Raw genomic sequence first — 20,040 nt, 5'->3', positions numbered from 1 at the left:
GCTGTACTAGTGAGAGGTTAATTTGACATAGGAGGGGATTATTTTTTGGTTTGTATTACGGTATATAGGTCATGCTCTGGGATGACATGATATAGTTTGAGCACACATGCATGTGTATGCATGAATCCCTCTCGTTGAGTCAAAGTGGCCCGTACCACGACACGTCATGAACCAATCTCGCTCTATGTGGGGAGTGTACGATTTTAGACTCACGCGCCACATCAATGTTGTGAATGGTATTAAAACATGCATGCATGCATCACCTCCATACATACATATGCATATAGTGGTTATCTTCGAATGGTAGACTCCCTCGCGTGGTTATCGACGACAAGCCTATATATTCGTGGGCCCGCATGGACATCCATGATCACTTTGACCGACAACGACATAGGTTATGATGGTGGATTCTTCCTTTGGTTTGTGTTATCGTAGTAGGTCATGGTGAGGTTCAGACCTAAGTTTGAGCGCATACTATGCATGCATGCATGAATTCTCGTCATCGGCTCGAAGTGTGGTGTGACATACATATGCGTCATCAACTAACCCTTGCTCCGTGTGTGGATTTCTGGTTCCAAAGCACGATGTCACAGCAAAGTTGTTCCATTGTGTACTCAAACATCAGCACTCCATGCATATGTTTGGGCCACATGCACGCAGTGGTTGTCTTCGAGGACTAGCTACTTGCGTGATTATTGGCGAGCTAGCCCATCTCTGGGGTCACATGGACAGCCATCACTTTGACCAACAACAAGAGAGAGGTTGTACGACCAAGGTGGATTATTCTTGGTCCGTTCTACGATACATCTTGGTGAGATGCCGTCTCCCGCCTACTGAAAGTGTGTGCGTGCGTGTGTGTGTGTGTGTGTGTGATGGGGGGACTGCTACTTCGCACTTTGCTAGGTGGACCTCCGTGGGGGCGGGCATGCATTCATAGCTTAGGATTCCCACCTGCCGACACAAGGGAGTGGACAAGCAATACTGTGTGCTTTTGTGAGATAGGTGCCACATCGAAGTTGTGCATTTGGTATTTGAACATCAAACCACCCTTTTCATACATATATTTGGTCCACATGCATGTGTGTTCGTGTTCTGACCCTTTTCCCGCGTCATTTTCACCAAATTTATGAACATTAGACGAGTCGGATGATGCAACAAACACGGTTCACTCACACTAACCGTGTGCCACGTTGGTTCCCCTGTCACGCACATCAGCACAATACATTGGGCTCCACGAGGCTTTCCCTCTCAAAAATATCTACCCGCCTACAGGTTTTTTCCGTTTGATAACAAACGATTATTATGTTTCGACCGTGTGTGATGTTTTTTGTTCCCACTCCCGCCTGCATCCCTCGAAAATATCTGCCCGGCTCGAGGGTTTTCCTGTTTCATAACACACGGTAGTTATTTCCGGACCGTGTGCGGTGCACCATCATCCAAATTTTCAATAGCCCCGGCATTTTACTCCCGCGTAGTAAAATTTTCAGTAGCCGCGTCATTTCCTCAAACACCCCCCTCCACACACACACCCCAAAAACTCCTCGGGTGCACGCGCGCGCGTATACACACACACACACACACACCACAACTCCTCCCTCGCTTGACACCCTAGCAAGGTCACCGCCGCCGCCGCAAGGCCTCCATTGTCAACATCTGCTGGTTTGCCCGTGCAGCTTACCCACTGATCTCCATACCCAGGCCGCCTTGAGTTTCTTAGATGACGCCTGCCAAATGCCCCATTTCCCACAGATCCCCATCCCCATCCCCATCCCCCACTCCAGAGCATCGCAACCTAAGCTCGGCTACGCTTCCCGTGGAGCTTGAGGAGAGACTGGCCCAAAAGAGGTGTATCGCAGCCTCTTCGACAACGTCGCCGAGGTGGCCGCCGTGGAAGTTGACGACCATTACTGGCTGCAGGCACTCAATCAGCGGGCTAGACTATGCGGGTATGTCGCAGACGCCGGCTACGACATCGAGGTCGTCGAAAGGGACGGCCTGACACGGGCTATGTCACAGGTTAAGTGGCCCACCCCCAACCCCTTGGGTTCAACCGCCGTCGATCTCATCCATGGCCCCGCCACTGATCTCTTCTCGCTCGCTGTCAAGAATATGCCATCCTACATCGCCATCGAGCCCCTTTTCTCATTTCTGAAGGACACGTTCTGTGATGCTGGCTTGGGATCCACAGCTTCCAAGTCAGACCTCATCGACGGCGACCACGAGGAGGGCGCCCTCTCCGGCTCTTCCAAGGGGAAACAACTCATCTGCTCTTCCAAGGGGAAAGAGCCCATCTGCGACATCAGGGAGGGCACCCTACAGTCGTGCTCTTCCAAGGGGAAGGAGCCCATCTGTGACAACATGGAGCGCACGCAGGGTCCGTGCTCTTCCCACGGGAATGAGCCCATCTGTACAAGTGTGGAAACCTATGATTTTTTTGTTGTGCCTCTTCACAGGGGCGAACCCATGATTTGTTTTGTCGAGTCCCTTTTGTACTGTAGTGAGAATATGTTCATTTTTAATTGCTATATTTGGTTTTTTGTAGTATGCCTTGTTTATTTCAATTGTTCACAATGTGATGCTCTATATGTGCAACTATTTACTGTGCAGTACAATTTCATCAATACCAGTTTTAAACATACCGATAGGAATGCATATATTTGCTTGATGTTAAGCCTATTATAGCTAGCATATGCCTCTTTTAAAGTTTTTTGGTTGTTCGGTTGTTTGTAGTTAGCATATGTCCAGTTTCAAATGCTATCTTTGGTTGTTCGTAGTATGGCTTGTTTATTCCAGTTATTCACAACGTGATGTTCTATATGTGCAAGTATGAACTGTGTTGTTCAATTTCATCAATACCACTATGAATGACTACATTTGGTTGCTGCATGTTGTAGTTAACACACCTTTCCATTTTTATTTAACAATAACCAATATAATTAGAGCGGCACAATACCAGCTTGAATGACTATGTTTGCTTGTTGCTAAATGTTAGGCCTGTTGCAGTTAACACACATTTCCACGTGTTTTGCTTTACTAGCGTGCTTAAACCTGCACACTGAAGCTATCTTTTGGAGATTATTTTGTCTGCCATGGATATATTTGGTTGATGTTTAGCCTATTGTGCTTAACATGCCTCTCGATGTACTTACACAGGACAATTTTGGGAACGACTATTGTTTTCCATCGAGGTTAGTTTCATCACATGGCTTATATATACTCACTGTTCAGGATATCGATAGCTGGTACCACCATATAGGCTGGGGGATGATAAGAGACTAATCGGTGAATCGGACTTTTAACTGAATATATCTATAACCCATTTATTGTTAGGTTAACTAGGGCCATATGTAATATATCTGAGGGTACATATCAACATGCACCATACTGAATGTCTAAATATGTAATCCTAGGCTACAAAGCAACAAGGAAGAGTGTTACCTTAATTTTCTGATGATGTCTAGATATACGTAGAAAAGCACCAACAACAACAACCCTATTTGGATACTCTAACTTAGCTAGAGGTTAGACTTAGTTTCTAGCTCATGACTAACCCTGAACTAACTCTAGCCGAAGAGGTGTTTGGATGATAGGGTTAGATTGACAATAAATACACTAGGAGAACTAGCTCCAATTAGCACCTCTTGGGTGGGGCAGTTTTTTGGGGTGGGTTAGATGCAACTAGCTCAAACTAGCCCTCATGTTCAGATATACTTTAGGGCTATTTGATCCCAAACTAGCTCAAACTAACTCTAACTCATGGATCCAAACAGGGCCACAGCAGTAGTTAATCAGACGATAATTTGTAAAAATGCAATAAACTCCCTCTGACCCATAATATAAGATGTTAATTTATCCAATATGTAAGTATATTGGATGTTATAAGATATTATATAATGGGACGGAAGGAGTGTTGTACTACATCGTTGTGCAATTGTTGTTTAGCTTCTAATATTAACTTGGTGCTTTTAGGTACATATGTCATTGGTAAAGATCCGCGCTTCGACCCTTTCTGCATATGGGGCAATGAGATATTGATGAACCAGCGTCAAGTGAGGAAGCTGATAAAGGTTGTTTTTAAAATGGGTCAAAAGATGGCAATTAAACAATTTGTTTACACTTTATCCAAGACAACATCGAACTGCAGGATGGTAAGTAAGAACTCTGCAGCCTTCTTTTTACTGCCCATAATGAGTTGTGTTAGATGACAATGTCTGAATCTTTTTCCTTTGCAGTGGTTCCCAAAGCAGTTTACTCAAGGTTACCTCTCAAACTACATGATTGGTGGGCATGCAAAGGTTAAAGTATTTCTACTAGAGCACGATGATTATCTAGATGTGTTCATGAAGACAGTGAAGGATGGGCGGTCAGCCATCACAAGGGGTTGGACTAGAGTCGTGCGTGCCTTCTGCATGGAGGAGGGCACAATATGGGCATTCCGCTTCACCTTGTTCAGCAACCAGAATGTATTTCGCCTCTTTCTTTACCGTCTTTAATAGTACAAGTATACAACTGTGCTTCTTCATTCTTTATTTGGTGCTTATGTAATTCTTGAACATATGCATTGGTTGTTTGAACCTGATGGATACGAATAAAGCTATAGCATACTTTCAAATTCAAAACCGGTAGAGTTTGGAATTGCAATAATTAAATTGCGGTGAAATTATGCTCTGCAGGTCGTTACGGCGCACACGGTCGGTAAAACACAAATGTTTGTGATATACACCATAATCTGACATGGTTCACAGAGAGGAAACATGTGCAAGCATGCACACAGTTGTTGTTTGCAAAGAGTATGCGATCTCAGACAATATCACAAAAGGTGTGGGCAAATTAAACGTTTGTGATAGTTGCCTTATCGTACACGATTTGCAACCATGAACTGTTTCTAATGTGGTACGCATCGTAAACGTTACACCACAGAATAGCGTGTGCGATAGTTATCATGTACGGCTATATTACGACGGTTCGATGTTTCGTAATCCTATCCGACACTCATATGATGATTAGCTAATCTTCTTAATTAGTTATCGCATACGGTTCGTGAAAAGTGAATGCGTGTGATTGTCTGCTTATCATACATTGCAGGATCGAAAGTATGTCTAGAGGGGGGTGATTAGACTACTTGACCAAATAAAATCTAGCCTTTTCCCAATTTTAAGTCTTGGCAGATTTTAGCAACTTAGCACAAGTCAAGCAATCAACCTACACATGCAATTCTAAGAGTATAGAAATGGAATGTAAAACATTGCATATGAAGGTAAAGGGGAGGAGTTTGGAGGGAGCAAACGCGATATAGACACGGAGATTTCTGGCGTGGTTCCGATAGGTGGTGCTATCGTACATCCACGTTGATGGAGACTTCAACCCACAAAGGGTAATGGTTGCGCGAGTCCACGGAGGGCTCCACCCATGAAGGGTCCACAAAGAAGCAACTTTGTCTATCCCACCATGGCCATCGCCCATGAAGGACTTGCCACAGTAGGGTAGATCTTCACGAAGTAGGCGATCTCCTTGCCCGTACAAACTCCTTGGTTCAACTCCACAATCTTGATAGAGGCGCTCCCAAGTGACACCTAACCAATCTAGGAGACACCACTCTCCAAAAGGTAATAGATGGTGTGTTGATGATGAACTCCTTGCTCTTGTGCTTCAAATGATAGTCTCCCCAACACTCAACTCTCTCTCTCACATATTTGGATTTTGTGGAAAGATGATTTGAGTGGAAAGCAACTTGAGGAAGGCTAGAGATCAAGATTCTTGTGGTTGGATTGGAATATCTTGGTCTCAACACATGAGTAGGTGGTTCTCTCTCAGAAAATGAATGCTGGAAGTGTAGGCACGTTCTGATGGCTCTCTCCATGAATGAAGAGTGGGTGGAGGGGTATATAAAGCCTCCACACAAAATCTAACCGCTACACACAATTCACCAAACTCAGTGGGACCGAATCATGAAACTCGGTCAGACCGATTTAGTTCAAAATGTGAACGTTAGGCTTTTCGGTGGGACGGACATGTCAACTCAGTGGGACCGACTTCATTAGGGTTAGGGCATAACATAATCTCGGTGAGACCGATCACATAAACTCGGTGAGACCGATTTCTGTAATAGGCAAACAGAGAGTTGGCCATGCAAACTCGGTGGGACCGATCGCTCATTTCGGTGTGACCAAAACGTTACGAAAAGGAAACGGAGAGTTTGCATTGCGAACTCGGTGGGACCGATCGCTCATCTCGGTTAGACCAAAACTTTACGAAAGGAAACAGAGAGTTTGCAATCGCATCTCGGTGAGACCGAGATCCCTATCGGTGAGACCGAACTAATTAGGGTTTCTGGCTACGGCTATGTCAAATGAACTCGGTGGTGCCGGATAGATCAAATCGGTGGGGCCGAGTTTGACTTTTGGTTTGGGACATATGTGGATATGACAAAGTGGTTCAGGGCTTTTGGAGCATATCACTAAGCATTTTGAGCAAGCAAGCCATTAAGCAACACCTCATCCCCTTTTAATAGCATTTGCTTTTCCTATGGACTCAATGTGATCTTGGATCACTGAAATGAAAATGTAGAGTCTTGAGCTTGAGCCAACATGTGTCCATAGCATTTTGAGGGGTCCACATTCCTAGTCCATGCCATGCCAATCATTGAACTTTCTGAAATGATCATCTTGAAAGAGCATTAGTTCAATGAGCTATATGTTGTTAGGAATTACCAAAACCACCCAGGGATAGTTGCACTTTCAATCTCCCCCTTTTTGGTAATTGATGACAACATATAGATCAAAGCTTTGACAAATGATAATAAGATTGAAATACATCGTCGCTTTGAGAAGTATGTGATAAGCAAGAGCTCGCCCTAAATTTGTGCATTATTTAAAAATTTGCTTTTGAATGCAAATGCACAATCGATTAGAATCATGGGTTACTCTTCCATGTCACATACATCTTGGTGGAGCACTCAAAATGATAGAAAGTAAAATATGCACTCATCACCAAGACAAAGTGAATGATCATATATGAGAGATAAGTAGTAGCATCATTCAAGCACAAGCATTAAAGTGATATGATCAAACAAGTATCTCACACACACATAAAGTATCATCCAAGCAAGCACACAAAAAGTATTGACCAAGAAGCAAAAGAGATAGCAAAAAGAAGCAAAGCACTCTCTATCGAAGCCTATGATCTATACACTTTCTCCCCCTTTGGCAACAAGTTACCAAAAAGCTCGAAAATGCATAGTGCTATGCGTCTCTCTAGGCTTGATCTTTGGGAGGCGGCGTTGAGAGGACTCCAAGGACGAATGCATCTGTTGAAGTTGTTGGAGCTCGTGGAGTGGCAACTAGAGGTGCTACTGATGATGTGGCTACAGGTGCTGATGTAGTAGCTCTTGTGTCAGTCACTGGCACTGTAGCAGATCTTTGTGCCCTAGGCACTCTCTGAAATGCATCTGTAGTAGCCTGCCCTTTCCTCTCTTCAGCTTCTTCCTGAAGCTTCTCAACTGTTGTCTGCATCTCTGTCACCTTCAAGTCTAGATCATAGAATTTTGTTTCAATGATCCTCTCCAGGCTTTCTTGGTTCTGAGTCAGGGTGGCCAATCCCTTCTAAATCCTCAAGGTGGCTTGAATTAGATATCCAAGTTGATCTTGCTTTGACTTGAGAAACACTTGAGAAGCCTCTTCAGCACTTGGCATCTTTGTTGCTTTATCAGCTTTAGCTTTATCCCTCTTCTCTTGAGCCTCTACAGATGTAGGATCTTCCTCATTCATGACAACTGTGTTGTCCTCAAAATCAGGCCTCAAGGGAAGATGTCCCTTGTCCAATAAGTATGTGCCTGTGACCATCTTGGAGTTGATGAGCATCTGGATGTGTGGAGCATACCCACATGATCTCTTCTGATCTGCAGCTGTCCTCTTGATTGTCTCAACAATCAGACTCATCACTTTGAACTTTTGGGGCACATCAGACAACTGCAGCAAGTTTATGGAATGACCTCTGATCATCCTATGATCTCCTGATTTGGGCAACAAGGTATGCCTCAAGATAGTGTTGATGGTGGTCAAACCAGACAACAGATAGTATACAGAGCCCATCTTGTGAGTTTCCAAGGCTTTGTCAGGAATTTCCTTATACATGTTAGCCATGGAGTTGTGATCCTTCTTCTTCTTGGCATAGACACCTATGTGATCCTCATGCTCTTCAGGGGCATTAATTAGTTTGGCCCATTCAGTAACTGTTGATTGGTACCTAGTACCTTCAGACATCCAAACAATTCTGCCATCAGGATAGAAATGTGTTGTGGAGTAGAATTGCATAATAAGTTCATCATTCCACTTGGTGAGTTTCTGACCCACGAAAGCATCTACTCCACACAGCCTGAAGCTCTCATGCACTCCTAGAAAATGGTCTTCATTGTTGTCAATATATTTCCAATCTGCCCACTTCATATCACACACTATGGGCTTCTTATCAAGCAGAATAGTTTCATAGAAATCCTGATGCTCCTTGGTGTGAAACCTATAATCCACAGCAGTCCTTCTCCTCACAGCATATGGATCAGATTCTCTCCATAATCTGAGACCTGCATCCTTTCTGATCTTCATATTTTCCACCACTGGATGATTGTCATCATGGTCAGGGATCTTGGTCTTGAGCTTCCTAAGCACTTGGGCTTCAGCATCTTCTTCTTCAATTTCAGTCTCAAGCATTGGGGCCTTGTTCTTCTCAGCAACTGGTATATTCCTTGTGCTCCTCTTTGGTGCAGTCTTCAGAGCTGGAGCAGAAGCTTCGGGGCTTTCTTGGGCTTAGAAGGGGCAGCCCCAGACTTGATGGCATCCCCCATTATCTTTTGAGCTTTCGGTGCTGGTGTAGCATCCTCTTCCTTTCCTCTTCATCCTCATTAGAGGAGTGCTTCTCAAATTCTGCCATGGGATCCACTTTCTTGCACCATCTTCCTCTCTTCCTTTCCTTCTTCTTCTTGCCCTCACCAGCAGCCTCTCCACCAGTTGATTTGGAAGTTTCAAGAGTGGAGGCTCTAGCCTTAGACATGGGCACTCTTTTTGCAGGAGCCTTCTTATGCATACCAGGCTTTGTAGATGCAGCTGTGCCAAACTCTTTCTTGACAACCTTTTTCTTGGAGCTGACCTCCTCCTCAGTAGCTACATAGTCTTCATCTTCAGACTCAGAATTCCTCCTCCTCCTCTGCCTGGTATCAGCCTTAGGCAGATTGCTAGGAGTACTTCTGCTGCCTTCATCATAACTGCCAGAGGGACTAGTGCCCTCACTCAGATTCACTTGCTCTTCAGACTTATTCTGGGTATCACTCTGATCAGACATTCTGGCACTACAAACTGACAGTTGACCCTGTGAATAGTTATAGATGAGATAGAGTGGATGAGCATCACAAAGTGCAGAGATTTTGCAAAACAGATGAGTCAAAACTTAGTTTTAGTTTTCCACAGAAAGCATTTCGGAGCTACCGATTTGTTAAACTCAGTGACACCGAAGCAACTTTTGGAGTCTAAACTAGTGAAATCGGTCAGACCGAGACACAGTTCGGTGACTCCGAGATTGCTAGGGTTTCACTGAGAGTTGAACTCGGTCACACCGATTTGCAAGTTTCGGTCAGACCGAAACGTGCCAGTGCAATGGCCTAAGCCAAATCGGTGAGACCGATTTCCACAACTCGGTCGGTCCGAGATGAGTTCGGCGGAAACCTAACCCTAAATTTTTGAATCAAATCTAATCTAAAGGAAGTTTTTGCTGGATAGGATGATCTCATACGTGGTAAGAAACATGGCATTTGCTTTGTGCTAAGAACCGGAGATAAGGACAGCACAAAGATTCGAACTCATACCCTAGTTCGGTGATGAGCTTGCTGCGGCGGCAACGGCGGTGTAGAATTCCATTGACGGCGACGGAGACTAGCGGTGGGAGGTCGCTGACGACGAGAGGACGATCCGGAGACCTGAGACGGCAGAGCAGGACATGCGCGGGCGAAGAGGTTTTGGAGGAATTTCCAAATTTTGATCCGTCGGTATATATATCCTGACCCTGTCGGTGTGACCGAGTGGAACAACTCGGTGGCACCGAGATGCAGAATCGCAAGCGGTTACTGCAACTCGGTGTGAGCGAAAGGTTCTAATCGGTTGCACTGAGATTGAAAACCTAGATCAACTCAGTGAAATCGGTCAGACCGAAATGCACAGAGAGGTTTTGGAAGTTTAAGTCTATGACGAATCGGTGACTCCGAGTGCTCCTCACACAGAGGGTTCGAATCTGACTACTTTGTGATGTAGCATGAATAGAGTTTGAGACGAGAAAAACATAGATAGCTAGAGGAAGTTCTTAGGCATTCTTTTCCATCCATTTGGCAAAAGAAGAAGAGCCAAACAATCAAAGCAACAAATGGATGTCCTCGAATGAGTAAAAATATGCAATCAACATGCTCACACAATAAAATGGCAAATGAAATATGTGACAAAGCACGCAAAAACACTCTAGCATCTATCAAGCAATTGGCAATGACTAGGTCATCTATATATGAGTATATTTACTTAGGAGTCAAATGAGAACATTTGATCATAGGTCATACTCATCGTTTAAGCACAAGTGGGGTTACCACTTTTACATAAAGCATTGTTGTGTTCACACCATTAGAGTTGCTTTAGCTCAATATTTAGAGTAAAACTCCCCCTAGATGTGATATTCCCCCTAAGAGGGATGAACTAACCTTGGGTTTTGTCGATGATGACTTCATGTAGATGTTGAAGATGTGGATGCTCAATGTTGATGTAGATCATTCGGAGCAATCCATTGGAGTGTGTTGCACTTTCAATACCTACACGGGTTAGTCCCACAAGGAACAAATAAGGATATGCATAGACATAGAGTGAAGTTCACATAGGATGATGTCCATGAAAGCTTTAGGTTACCTTGTCCCTTGTCTTACCAACAAGAGGGTTTGTGACTTCTTGAACTAGTGCAAGATGTGGAAGTTGTTTGCACTTGTCCTTGCCAAAATGATATGAGTAAAGTATGTTGGCGGAGTCACCCTCAAGAACTCTCTAGTTATTCTTCTTAGGGATACACATCATCTTGATGGGAATCCTTGGAGTTGTAGCCGTACTTGATGAAGTAGAACTTGATGTAGTCTTGGGAACCCACTTGACCAAGGCCTTGTGAGCTTCTTCAAATGCATCAATCTCCTCTTGAAGCTTGTCCTTGCCTTTTTGCTTGTGGTCTTGTGGTGGAAGATCATCTTGGGCTTGTGTCCCCTTGAAAGAAGTAGGATCATACTTCTCTTGTTGAGGAACAAACTTCGTCTTGGGGTATTGATGTTCTTCCCACTCAACTCCATTGGCATTGAACTTTCGTTCAAAACCAACACCTTGATTCTTCCGGTGCCTTCCTTGCTTGCGTACAATTTCCTCAAATTGCTTACTTCCGGCAAGGCTCTTGTAAACACCTTTCTCTATAATTCCCTTCAATAAGCTATTTTCTTGCTCAAGTGTAACTTGGCTAAGAGAATCATTAGTGGAATCAAGAGAACTACTAGAAGCAACAATATTGGATTTAACATGATTATTGTTACTACTAGAAGAAGAATCTTTCTTACTCTTGTTGCTAGATTTTACTTGTGGCATGTAAGTAGACAAGAGTAAACGCTTGGCAATGTAAGAAGAACTTTTCTTACGAAGATCATCATTGATTGCTTTTAAGAACCCATGCTCTTCCTCAAGGTTGAGCTTTTCAAAGCGTAGCTTCTCATAAGTCTTTAAAAGCTCTCGATGATCTTCTAAGGTAGTTTCATGAGCTAACTTAAGAGTGTTTAGTTCTTTAGTTAGACGCTCAATCTCCTTCTTATCATCGTCATTCATTTTATCTTGATTAGCATGATTAATAGAAAGTTCATCATAGTTTTCATCACTAGAGTTGTCAACAAGTAAATCATCATCACCTAGCAAATCATCTGTATCACTACTGAAATCAACATACTCGGGGTGTGATACCTTTGGGCCTTTAGCCGTGAAGCATCTTCCAAGTCCTTCATTTGGTGAGTCTAATATGTCATAGGAGTTGGTTGACACAAGTGCTAGGCCAGCAACACCTTCATCTTGAGTATATTCGGAGTCAGAGTGATAACTTCTCTCGGAGTGATGGTCGGAGTCGGAGCCGGATGCCATTCACCAACGTGAGCTTGATGTCTTCGTTTTGCATAGCTCCTTGATGACTTGTCCTTCCTTTCCGAATCCTTACTTCTGCGAGAGGTTCTTCGTTCATAACGATCATCTCTACTCCTTCTCTCTCTTGGAGGTGATTCTTCTCTTCTACTTATCCTTTTAGGTGAGTCTTCTCTTCTTTTGTAGGGAGTCATACACTCATTGGAGTAGTGTCCGGGTCTTCCACAATTGTAGAAATTACGCTCACGACTAGAAGATCTTTTGTCATTGTAGGACCTTGACTTGGAACTCCTTTCCTTGCTTCTACTCTTGTAGAACTTGTTGAAGTTCTTCACCATTAGGCTCAATTCCTCATTGAAGGTTTGTTTCTTACTTGATGATGAAGGAGCATCACATGAGGCTTTGTAAGCACCACTTGACTTGTTGTGAAGCTCTTCTTTATCCTTGAGTGACATCTCATGAGCAACAATTCTTCCAATGACTTCCGTTGGCTTGAGATCTTTGTAATTGGGCATCATTTGGATCAATGTGCACACGGTATCATATTTTTCATCCAAGGCTCTTAGGATCTTCTTGATGATGAATCTATTGGTCATATCTTCACTTCCTAAGCCGGCAATCTCATTTGTGATGAGAACAAGCCTAGAGAACATTTCAGCGACACCTTCACCATCCTTCATTTTGAACTTGTCAAGCTGACTTTGAAGCACATCCAATTTCGATTCCTTGAGGAGTCGGTACCTTCGTGCATATCAATCAAAGTATCCCAAATTTCCTATGCATTCTCAAGACGGCTGATTTTGTTGAATTCTTCAGGGCACAATCCATTGAAGAGGATATCGCAGGCTTGAGCATTGTATTGCAGCATCTTCAACTCCTCCGCGGTAGCTTCACGGTTCGATTCTCTCCCATCAAAGAATTCACCTGGCAAGCCAATACACACAATAGCCCAAATGGTCGGGTTATGTCCAAGAATATGCATTTTCATCTTATGCTTCCAACTAGCAAAATTAGTACCAGCAAAGTAAGGACCTCTACGGTGGTAATTTCCCTCGCTAGACGCCATACTCTCCTAGGTTGTGAAACCAAGGCTATGATCACCAAAGCGATGGAAATCAAGGAAAAAGGAGACCAAAGCTCTGATACCAATTGTAGGATCGAAAGTGTGTCTAGAGGGGGTGATTAGACTACTTGAACAAATAAAAATCTAGCCTTTTCCCAATTTTAAGTCTTGGCAGATTTTAGCAACTTAGCACAACTCAAGCAATCAACCTACACATGCAATTCTAAGAGTATGGCAGCGGAATGTAAAACATTGCATATGAAGGTAAAGGGGAGGAGTTTGGAGGGAGCAAATGCAATGTAGACACAGAGATTTTTGGCGTGGTTCCGATAGGTGGTGCTATCGTACATCCACGTTGATGGAGACTTCAACCCACGAAGGGTAACGGCTGCCTGAGTCCACGGAGGGCTCCACCCACGAAGGGTCCACGAAGAAGCAACCTTGTCTATCCCACCATGGCCATCGCCCATGAACGACTTGCCTCATTAGCGTATATCTTCACGAAATAGGCGATCTCCTTGCCCGTACAAACTCCTTGGTTCAACTCCACAATCTTGATGGAGGCTCCCAAGTGACACCCAACCAATCTAGGAGACACCACTCTCCAAAAGGTAATAGATGGTGTGTTAATGGTGAACTCCTTGCTCTTGTGCTTCAAATGATAGTCTCCCCAACACTCAACTCTCTCACACAGATTTGGATTTGGTGGAAAGATGATTTGAGTGGAAAGCAACTTGGGGAAGGCTAGAGATCAAGATTCTTGTGATTGGATTGGAATATCTTGGTCTGATGAGTAGGTGGTTCTCTCTCAGAAAATGAATGCTAGAAGTGTAGGCACGTTCTGATGGCTCTCTCCACGAATGAAGAGTGGGTGGAGGGGTATATATAGCCTCCACACAAAATCTAACCGTTACACACAATTCACCAAACTCGGTGGGACCAAATCATGAAACTCGGTCAGACCGATTTAGTTCAAAATGTGAACGTTAGGCTTTTCGGTGGGACCGACATGTCAACTCCGTGGGACCGATTTCATTGGGGTTAGGGCATAACGTAATCTCGGTGAGACCGATCACATAAACTCGGTGAGACCGATTTCTGTAATAGGCAAACAGAGAGTTGGTCAAGCAAACTTGGTGGGACCGATCGCTCATTTCGGTGAAACCGAAACATTACGAAAAGGAAACAGAGAGTTTGCATTGTGAACTCGGTGGGACCGATCGCTCATCTCGGTTAGACCGAAATGTTACGAAGGGAAACAGAGAGTTTGCAATCCCATCTGGTGAGACCGAGATCCCTATCGGTGAGACCGAACTGATTAGGGTTTCTGGCTACGGCTATGTCAAATGAACTCGGTGGCACCGGATAGATCAAATCGGTGGGGCCGAGTTTGACTTTTGGTTTGGGACATATGTGGATATGATAAAGTTGTTGAGGACTTTTGGAGCATATCACTAAGCATTTTGAGCAAGCAAGCCATTAAGCAACACCTCATCCCCTTTTAATAGTATTGGCTTTTCCTATGGACTCAATGTGATCTTGGATCACTAAAATGAAAATGTAGAGTCTTGAGCTTGAGCCAACATGTGTACATAGCATTTTGAGGGATCCACATTCCTAGTCCATGCCATGCCAATCATTGAACTTTCTGAAATGATCATCTTGAAAGAGCATTAGTTCAGTGAGCTATATGTTGTTAGGAATTCCCAAAACCACCCAGGGATAGTTGCACTTTCATACATGTTCTATAATCGTGAACCATTTGTGATGGGTCGCGCATCGTAAATGTAGCACCACAGAATACCGACTGGGATGGAAATGCGAGCACAAATGAGTTGCAAGGATGGAGCATTTGGGATGTTCGAGATATCAGAAACAGTTTTATAGGGACAACTGTATGCATCAAGGCTCCTTATTCCCGACGGTTTCTGGGTCGTGTGGGAAGGACCCCCCTATCGCACACACTCACTTGGCGACGGTTCAAAATACCGTCGCGGAAAGGGGTTAAAAACTATTTGTATAGCACCTCGCTGTACCAATGTGTGGATGGACCGGTGCTTGGGTGTTGTTCTTACTTGAACAAGACTCCCACTTATGATTACCCCCTCTTGCAAGCAACCGCAACTATGAAAGAAGAATTAAGATAAATCTAACCATAGCATGAAACATATGGATCCAAATCAGCCCCTTACGGAATAATGCATAAACTAGGGTTTAAACTTTTGTCACACTAGCAACCCATCATCTACTTACTACTCCACAATGCCTTCCCTTAGTCCCAAGTATGGTGAAGTGTCATGTAGTCGACGTTCACATGACACCACTATGGGAAACAACAACATACATATCATCAAAATATTGAACGAATACCAAATTCACATGATTGCTTATGACAAGACTTCTCCCATGTCCTCAAGAACAAAAGTAACTACTCACAAACCATATTCATTTTCAAGATCAGAGGGGTATTGAATATTATTAAGGATTTGAACATATAATCTTCCACCAAATAAACCAACTAGCATCAACTACGAGATGTAATCAACACTACTGTCAACCCACAGGTACCAATATGAGGTTTAGACAAAGATTGAATACAAGAGATGAACTAGGGTTTGAGATGAGATGGTGCTGGTGAAGATGTTGATGAAGATTGGTCCTCCCATGATGAGAGGATCATTGGTGATGATGATGGCTTCAATGTCCCCCTCCCGGAGGGAAGTTTCCCTGGCAGAATCGCTTCGCCGGAGAGCAAAAGTGCTCCTGCCCATGTTCCGCCTTGAGATGGTGACGCTTCGTCCCGAAACCTTCCTTCTGATTTTTTCTAGGTCAAATAGCACCTTATAGCAGAAGATGGGCTTCGGAGGCCTACTAGGGGCCCCACAAGTCCAGGGGCGTGCCCCCCAGGCTTGTGGCTGCCTGGTGGGCCCTCTTCTGTTGATTCTTTCACCAATATTTTTTATATATTCCAAAATAATTCTCCGTCAATTTTAGGTCATTTGGAGGCGTGTAGAATAAGTGTCCCTGATATAGCCCTTTCCGGTCCAGAATTCCAGTTGCCGGCAATCTCCCTCTTCATGTAAAACTTGCAAAATAAGAGATAAAAGGCATAAGAATTGTATCATAAAATGGAATACTAGCGAAAACCCAATTCGGTGCCCAGGCTCATCTGCACCCGGTCAGAAAAAAATCAAAAAAAATACTAAAAATTTTCAAAAAAAAATGTGTGATGGACAATTGTATGCGTGAGGTGTGCTCCAAATTTCAACTTTTTTGGACATCCGAGCAGCTCTCAGCAAAAAAAAATCAGGCCAAAACATTGTGTGAACAGTAAACTTTTTTACACACCCTGAATTTGTCTTTTTTGCTGAGAGTTTCTCAGATGTCCAAATGAGTTGAAAATTGGAGCGCACCTCACGCATAAACTTATCTACCACACAAAAAATTGGAATTTTTTTGAATGTTTTTGGTATTTGTTTTGATTTTTTTCGTCAAGGGGGTGCAGATGAGCTCGGGAGCAGAAACGCTCGAATAATAGTCCATAATGCAATAAATATCAATAGGAAAATATGATGCAAAATGGACGTATCACGCATCACCGGAGTGCCTGGAAATAAATCCAGAAAAATGCGAGCAGTAGCGTCAAGTCTAGGACATTTGGGAAGTGTTGAGAGACACTTTGTGTTTGTCCCATACATACATATATCGTACTTGTACTAGGTGTAGTTGTCCCTCTTGTTCCCCAAGTATATACGCAGTAATTAGGATCATTGTTGTGGATGATACTACCCCTGTAAATGTTATTTATGGGCACCCCATGATATGAATACAATTGTGATGTGCCAAATACTTTCTCTACATGGTATCAGCCTTCTCTCGATCCTCTCCCCTAGTCGCGCCGCACCTCTAGCCACCGCCACCACTGCTACACCCCCTATAGTTGCTACCGTTTTTTGTTCCATCTCATTCATAGCTACTCTCCCCCGTAGCCACTGCCGCCGCCATCCTCTCTGGCGGCCACCACCACTTTTCGTTCCAGTTCATTCATAGATACTCTGCCCTGTAGCCGCTGCCGCCGTTGACCTCACTGGTCACCATTGCCACTAGCTCTAGCCGTTGCCGCGGTCATCCTCTCTGGCTGCCACCACGGCTAGCCCTAGCCACTGTCACTGCCATCCTCTCTAGCCGCCGCCGTCGCTAGCTCTAGCTGCCACCACCACCAAAACCCTATCCCTACCCAACAATGCAGCTTCCGCTCCCCACCATGAATTGCATGGAGTCCCCTGTCTCCTCCCTCTCCGGTACCCACAACAATATGTTCGTCGTCCCCCCTCCTCCTGTCGCTGCTCATGCCACTGGGATTTCGTGTGGGCCACTTCTTCATTGATGCCACCTCCGCCACGCTACCCAGCGCTCCCGGTGTCCTTGGTTCCCCTATCCGTTGCAGCCACATGTGGCCCCGGATCGGACCGCAACCGACAACACAAGCGGGGGCGCACGGGCTAGCAGTGCGCCAACGCCATCGGCCCTCCCAGTTCGGTGCAGCAACCAAAGCAGCAGCCCACCCCACCATGGAGTGGTGGGTACAACCCCTGGGCAGGGGGCATCCATGCACACTCTATGTGGGTGCCACGCGCGCTGGCCCTGGTCTCCATGGCCCCAGTTTGTCGGGCCATCAGACCTTTGCGGCATCGCAGTAGTCGCAATACAGCGCACCCATAGGACCCGACAGCTACACCTTAGTCTTGTTGGGTCACCCGACTCCATCCCTGTTGAATCCCGCGGTGCTGATGGCGCTCTAGACGGCCCCACCTTCGGGCTCGTACGGTGCTGATGGCGACTGGTACATGGACACCGGTGCGACTACTCACATGACGTACAACCCCGGTAACTTTCATCTTCCTAACCAACTGCCACCTCTTCACGAATCATCGTGGGTGGTGGTTCCTCTCTCCCTATCACACATGTCGGCTCCGTTCTGTTTCCTTCTAACTTCATACCCTTATCTCTTAATAATGTTGTCATTTCACCTCAACTTATCAAAATTTAGTCTTTGTTCGTTCTTTTACTCGTGGTGACCCCGTAATTGTGGAATTCGACGAACCTGGTTTCTCTATTAAGGAGCTCGCACTCGGATGGTGTTGCACTAATGTGACAGCCTCGGCGATCTATATCCCGTCCAGCCATCATCATCTTCCACCGCTGGACTGGTTGCACTCTCAGCCGGTGTTCATCTTTGGCACATGCACCTTGGTCATCCAAGCTCCTCCGCACTCGTAAAATAATGCCCATGTGATCAAAGTTTTGTTCTATTCTACTCCCTCCGTCCCACAATACAAGACATTTTTGCAAGCTACATAGCTTGCAAAAACATCTTATATTATGGGATGGAGGGAGTAGCATTCACACTTCATAATTATTTCTTTTATCATTTATCTACTCGAGGACGTGCAGGAATTAACCTTGGGGATGCTGATACGTCTCCAACGTATCTATAATTTATGAACTATTCATGATATATTTACAACATTTATGTATGGTTTTGGTGCATTTTTATATTATTTTTATGGGCTAACTTATTAATTTAGTGCCCAGTGTCAGTTGCTGTTTTTGCTTGTTTTTGGTTTCATGGAAAATCAATACCTATGGGGGTCAAAATTAAATGCGAATTTAACACATTTTTTATGGGCCAAATGGAGCACTAGAAGCTTCACAAGTCAATGAGAAGAGGCCCGAGGGGCCCACAAGGCCAGGTGGCGCGTCTTGGGGGGTGGCCACGCACCTGGGCTTCTGGGACCCCCTGCACCCTTTTGATGTGATTCCAATGCTAGAATTCGCTATAAATACCAAAACTCTCCGTTGTACCCTGAGAACAATGTTTTCACCGTCGCAAGTTCCTGTAATCCTGTTTCTCGATAATTGGAGGCCCTTCCAGCACTCTGCCGGAAGGGGAACCCATCCTCGGAGGCCTCTTCATCAACCTTGCGGACTCCATGGTGATGTGTGAATAGTACATCCTCGGGGCTGACGGTATGTACTGGTAGCTATGTGTTCAATCACTCTCTCTCTCTCTCTTTCTTTCTCTCTCTGATGTCTACGACACAACTTGTTCTTGTAGACTCGTGTTGGGCCTCCAAACGCAGAGTTTGTAGGACAGTAGCAAACTTCCCTCAAGTGGATGACCTAAGGTTTATCAATTCGTGGGAGGCATAGGATGAGGATGGTCTCTCTCAAACAACCCTGCAACCAAATACCAGAAATCTCCTGTGTCCCTAACACACCCAATACAATGGTAAATTGTATAGGTGCACTAGTTCGGCGAAGAGATGGTGATACAAGTGTAGTATGGATAGTAGATATAGGTTTCTGTAATCTGAAAATATAAAAACAGCAAGGTAGCAAGTAGTAAAAGTGAGCGAAAACGGTATTGCCATGCTTGGAAACAAGGCCTAGGGTTCATACTTTCACTAGTGCAAAATCTCTCAACAATGAAAACATAATTGGATCATATAACAATCCCTCAGCATGCAACAAAGAATCACTCCAAAGTTTCTACCGGAGAACATATGACGAAAATGTGCATCAACCCCTATGCATAGATTACCCCAATGTCACCTCGGGAATCCAAAACATACATCAAGTGAATCAATATAATACCCCATTGTCACCATGGGTATTCGTGTGCAAGACATACATCAAGTGTTCTCAAATCCAATTTTTAATCCAACATAAAGAAACCTCAGAGAGCAAGACTATATTCATCACAAGAAGGTAGAGAGGGAAGAACACCATAAGATC

This window comes from Triticum aestivum, chromosome 2D (genome assembly GCF_018294505.1).
Source record: "Triticum aestivum cultivar Chinese Spring chromosome 2D, IWGSC CS RefSeq v2.1, whole genome shotgun sequence".
Lineage (NCBI taxonomy): Eukaryota > Viridiplantae > Streptophyta > Magnoliopsida > Poales > Poaceae > Triticum > Triticum aestivum.
This window is presented reverse-complemented; position numbering follows the sequence as displayed.